Consider the following 6,330-nt stretch of genomic DNA (forward strand, 5'->3'; position numbering starts at 1 on the left):
TTCGCGGCTCGGAATTCGTTAATATGTATTCTATCGCGTCATATCAGGCAGAAATGGCCAAGCATTGCAAACTTTAAACGACGCCATTAATGCAAAACGGTAGGCTTCTCTCAATGATTTTTTGAATAGCTTTCGGCGCTCGGCGTTAGAACGAACGTCTTCACATCTCGCGGCGCGCACAAAGAAGGCGCGAGCTTGAATAAAGCGTGATGCTATTTCGCGAAAGCCTTCGTGAACTTTTGATAGCGGCGTTAGAAAAACTTGCACGATCCGAGTGTACTCAGGGATATTCCTCTATCAGAGATAAAGCCAATAATGTGTCAAATGCTAATTTACCTAATCGAAATAAATCCGGACGAATACCGAATACCGAAAGCCGCGGTATTAGTCCTAAGACGCAGCGAGCAAACTCTATGATCGGCGGTACGCTCTTCCCCCCCCCCCACAGATAAATCCGCCTCGTCCTAAGCCCGGCTGTGGCAATCGCAGACATCTATCCAGATGAAACACTGGCAACCGACGCGGGATAGTCATCTACTGCGGTACTTTGCGCGGGGGTGGCTGCGAGTTTCGGATATCGAAGAAGGAGACGCCGAAGACGGGAGCGCCGCGACGAAGCGGCGTGACGCGGGGGGGGGGGGGAATGGAGCGAGAGAGGAGGTGAGAGTTTGTGCTCGGAGGTAAGAGGCTGAAGAGCCCATCTGGCTTCCAATCAGAGCGTTGCCACCAGCACATGTGTTCACGGCACGTTGGAGGTGGCGGCTCAATCAACGAGGGTGCATCCCTCTCCGACCTCCTTCGCGTCACCCCGCACTCTGGCAACTTTATATCACATAATCGAGCCTTGAAGCCGCCGCTCCGTACCTCGTTTACCCCTACCGCCGCCCCGCATCGGTTCCCATCTCTCCTCCGCCCGTCCGCCCTCATCTTTCTTTCTCCGTTTCTTTCGACGGGGCCTCATCCTTTCATCCTTCAGACCGGCAGCGCGGCTCCTCTCGAGCTTCTCCGTCTCCTCGTCTCCTCCCGCGCTTCCGCGTTTACGAGCTTTCATCCCTCTTTCTTCCGTCGATCCTTCGCCTGCGAGCTGCCCTTCGTCGGGTCCGACGGTCTCTCTCCTCCTCTCCTTCTTTCTCTCCTCTTCCGAGCGACTCTAACGCGCATCAACGACAGTACCTAACGGCGCTAACGGCGGGATAAGTAATTGCACGCGTCGCGCAGGGGAAAATGCATCGCCCGTTGCGAGAGAAACGGCGCGGTAACGGTGAAAAGTAATCACCTGCCGAGGCTGGGTACAGCCACCTACAACGCCGGTGAACACGACGAGGGAGGGGGCCGAAGCTACGACTATCGACCGGAAGGATCCGGCCGGCGATTAGCTCCTCGAACGAGCTACGCGGCGAGAACTATAAATTGTAATAGAGAGAGAGTCTACACGGCAGTCTTTACGTAATTACCGTGGCCGCCTCGTGCTCGCGGCGTTTACATCCTCACGCTCCTCCGTTTCTTTTGCGCCTCGCTCGTTTTCGGCCCTTAAAGGACTCGCGGGCTTTTATTGGCCTAACGAGATAACAGAAGTGAGAATCACGAAGTAATAGTTCAGCGCGAGATTTGTTTTTTTTTTCTTTATTTTCAAAATATAAAAAAAATTTTTTAAACAATTTCTAGTGTACAAAATATTTAATTTGTTGAAATAGATGCTAGTTTTTTTTTACGATTTGTCCTGAAAATTGCAGAGAGTTGATCTAAAAATTATATTATTTATAACAAATTCAAAAAACTGTAGTATACTTATTTAAAGCTTTGTTTGTAGTTTATATAGAGTCACATAAAATATTCTTGTTGCATCGTTTTGCCAAGCCCATATGCGATGCATAACATCTGTGCTGCGCTACTTAATGGTATGGAAGAGACGAATTCATGCGTAATATTTCTGAGGCGATTTGGCTTGGACGTCCTTTTTGAAGCGCCATTTAAGTAAATTGGGTCCTCTTTTCTCATGCAGATACGATGCCCCTTTCGGTTGGATTGAATTTAAACGGGTCCACTCATGGCATGCTAATTTGCTCACATCTGCGTTAATGCATAATGCTCTCATTTAAAGAACACCAGCCCTGTACGAGCTGTTCTATTGTTAATACATCAATTCACCATTATTTTTTATATTTACACAATACTCACTCTGTAATATAATACATTTCTTCCCTGCTACTTTATTGTAACATTTGCGATGACTAATATTAATTTAGCACTGATACAATATTAATATTATGATTAACAAAGCTTCACTATTATATTCTTCAATACGTACATAACAAACAAAATTAAATATGTATAATTTTTAATCCTTTCTTTTGTAAATAAATTTATTGGCATAAAATTTATCGTAAAAAAATTTCACTGATTTTGTTTGGATATATCACGATTGATTAATTTGCATAGAGGAAAATGAAAAATATGTAAACGTGCTAATATTGCCATTTAATAATGCTAATTTGCTAATTGAATTATACATATTAGATGCGTCGCGAAATCGTACCGGTAACCCTACGCATTAGAGATTAAAGTTTTAGCATTCTAATTAATTCACGCCTCTCATATGTGAGATATCTGTGTTGTTACGACGGCGTTCCATAGAAATGCAAATGATACAGAGTCGCGTGTTTACCTTAGTAATATCCCATCAGTCCACCGCGTCACGTTGGTTTTGCATTAAGCGTGGTCGAAAGGCGTTATTCCTCGAATGCGTGCTCGGAAAGGAGACAACAATAGAGGAAAGAAATGCACGGTTCTCAGCTGTTCGCAAAGAAAGAAAAATGATCCACACCGTTCAAGAGATCACTTTTCGGAAGATCAATAGCTTTCGCTGTGCGTGAAATGGGGCACTTTGTTTGGTCGATAACAATCATGAATCTGGCATGATTATTCGCGCTGTTTTGTATGGAAACTGCATATTGTGTTTGAGTTCTCGCACGACAGATGACTAATTCTGCTCTTTTGCACGCAAATGACTAAAAAATTACTTTTTTTTTATTTGTTTGTTTTTTCCCAATAAATAATATTTCAAAATTGTTTAAAAGACGTCAGAAACGTGAAATTAAAATGAAATAAAAATGATTGAGGCTTGAGTTAAGAAACGCGAATTTTATTACGTGCGAAAAAAGAAAGTCTTTACTCGCCGAAATTTCATCAAAGACTTTGCCAAGTTTTTGAGACAGTCGATTTTAAAGAAGACTGAATCAAGCTATAAACAGCTGATTCCTTAGATTGTCTATACAATAGACATCGCGGTGTGCGAAGCGAGCGAGGAACGAAGGCCGCGGTTCGAAAAAGTAATCACACGTTTTTACTGCCGATTAATGTGATAATATACTGAACTGCAAATTATATATATTTCTATTCGGTAAATATATGTAACACATTCATCGTCGTCTTAATTTAATATTATTATTTCAAAATAATATTATTAATCATATATAAAAATTAAACACACTTTATTGTACACAAATTTTATTAGGAATTCCAAGTGACATTTTGTTTTTTAGTGCAGTAGAACTATAAGGGATGTGCTTATGAAGCATTGTGTTTTAGCATTTTGACATTACTATTCTATGCAGCAATTAAATTTTTTTATTTTTTTAGATGTTAATTCATTACTTGTCTGGTTCAGCTGTTGTTGTTGTTGTTGTTGTTGTTGTTATCCTATTCAAGTTTCCTACCAAGTATATGTATACCATGTTCCTTTGCACAGGATAATATATCGTTATTATCGAAGAATTTACGAATAAGCAATCAAATTTAAGTTAAACCTTACAGACTCCTGAACCAAGGCGGCAACGATTAGCACAATCAGACACAACAATGTTAACTTCATGTTGCAATCTTGCACGTAAAATGATTGCTTTACAGTGCAGCAGTAGTATTTATACCGCATTAAATGACGATTTATCTATTTGATAAGTATTGACATTGAGTGACATTGACATATCGCATATATTTTTGGCATTTAAGTAGCACACGTCATACGTATACTGCTTAATGAGAGTCATTATTGATTTCGCAGAGTGTGCAGATATCAAACAAGTATATCAAATAATTGGTCTTACAAGAAAAACAACTTTGCGAAAAAATGTATGGCCTTCATATAATATAAAATTGTACATATAATTGCTGTACAGTGCAGCAGTATATCGTATAGTTAAATAGCAGTTATATCGTATAGTTAAATGACGATCTATTTGATAAGTATTGATGATGAGTGGTATCGCGTCTATTTTGCCATTTTAGTAGCGTCATACGCATACTGCTTGTAATGAGAGTCATTATTGATTTCGCAGAGTGTGCAGATATCAAACAAGTGTATCAAATAATTGGTCTTACAAAAAAACAACTCCGGAAAAACCGTATAGTCTTCGTATAATATAAAATTGTACATAAATTACGTTACTTTTTCTATTCTAAATGTTTTAACAATTAATTAATAATTTTGGTAGCAATTTTGGTCTTAATATTACATTGTGGACACAAATATTTATTTATTGCTATTATTGGCTGCGCCGAATAAATCAGATAATAAGAAATTTTTCTCGCGCGCTCTATTCTGCAATAAATCTCGCGACTTGTCAGAAAAATCGCTTTATCTTCCTCTGCGCGGGCTCTCGCGTCGAATTAAGTGAATGCAGTTTGTTTGCTCGTGTCGTCAGTATTTTAGGGACGGTGCAAGGTACAGGGGGGTTGAAAGGCCAGCCGACGGCGTCGGGTGGGGGTGCGCTGTGCATGGGCTCGCGAGATACGAGAAATAATGGCAGCACGTATACGCACGCCGCTTGTACACACGAGGCCACATTCGCCGAGAGAAACTGACCGCTGAACAGTTCCAATGGGGCCTGGTCACCACTCCGGCGGTAATAGCCCCGACAATAATCATTTATTGTTCCTCAATGGCACCGACGCGGTGGGTCGACGCTTGGCTCGCCGGATAGGAAGGAATAAAGAGAATAACAATTCTTTGCCGACATCTTTTTCAGTCTTACGACTGTAACAATGTGTTCTATATACGAGGGTAAATTTGAAATTATCCGCAATTTTTTTAAGTAAAACATAATTTGGATATTGCGTATAACGAAATATTATTATGTGTAACAAATATTATATTACACAAAAATAATTACTTCTATAAAATACGATAGAAATTAGCGAGCTGAAAGACCAAACGCTGGTTATTCGCGATGGTATATTCTCTAACAATGTTTACTTACTCGACTGTATACAGATGTTTCGGTCATTCTGCTGTTTGACTCTATTTTCGTCGTTTTATATCTCATGAATATTTAAAAGTGATTTCTGTTTTAAAATATTTGCATTTTTTAATCTTAACGTATTACATATTGCATAGATTTTAATCTCCCATAAACCGGTTTTGTGTATGCTCGCCAAAGAGTATTTCTTGACCATATTTCATAGAACAAAACTGTATAATTTGATTTATGATGTGGTCTTTATCGAACCGAGTTGTAGAGCAGAAAGGTGTCAAGTTCAGATCAAAGAAACTAATGTCATAGTTTTATCTATCGCATAAGAGCGGCCGGCATTACGTCGTAGATCGAATTCCTTCCCTCTTCCACAAACGCTTGTGGAATCAGTCTGAAGATAAGCTTAACCCCTTCACTTAACATTCTTTTCGTCTGGAAAACGACCCGTCATATTGAGTTTCTCGAGATAGTGTCTTACCGTCTCGACCTGTGTTTCCCAGTGATAAATAGTCCCTTTCCTGAACGACTATTGCACCAAGCGTATTCTCAAATGTAAGGTGTATGAAGAGTTAAATACGATTCGATATTTCACGTTAATATATTATACACGAAAGAAACATTGTTATAAATATATTAAATCAAACTTTAAAACATTCTTTTACAAGCTACTACGTTGAATATTACATTATTATTTTGCGCATTGCGATTAATTCTGATTAACTGGCATAAACCTGTTGATCGCGTTTATTTATTTGCAGTTTATTTAAGTATTTGATACGTTATCATTACTGGATTTACAAAATAATTTTGAAATTTTACTTTAATATTATATAAATTGTCATTTCTCAGTTTTAAAGACCAGCATTCTAAGTTGCGTAGAATATTTTACGTAAACAATTTATATTCAGAAAGTCAAAATTTAAAAATTAATGAATCAGTTGAAAATTTAATATAATTACATTTCTCTTTTACCAGTCTGGCGGTACATCTTTTGTTTATGCAGAGGAAACGCGTGGCATCCGATACATCTTAAGTAATGCTAATTCGTGTTCTTGGTCTGCATTGCTCTCTACGTAGTGAC

The 6,330-nt window shown here is 39.1% G+C and overlaps 1 long non-coding RNA gene across 1 annotated transcript; it reads right to left on the bottom strand.

Annotated features, from left to right (window-relative positions):
• Positions 1-3,425: 3,425 nt before the first annotated feature.
• LOC137001107 (uncharacterized) lies at positions 3,426-5,186 on the bottom strand. Its single transcript, XR_010891230.1, has 2 exons — positions 3,812-5,186; positions 3,426-3,738 (listed from the first exon to the last, which is right to left on the bottom strand). It is a non-coding gene; the product is annotated as an uncharacterized lncRNA (long non-coding RNA).
• Between the last annotated feature and the right edge of the window lie 1,144 nt (positions 5,187-6,330).

Source organism: Linepithema humile, chromosome 7 (assembly GCF_040581485.1).
Source record: "Linepithema humile isolate Giens D197 chromosome 7, Lhum_UNIL_v1.0, whole genome shotgun sequence".
NCBI lineage: Eukaryota > Metazoa > Arthropoda > Insecta > Hymenoptera > Formicidae > Linepithema > Linepithema humile.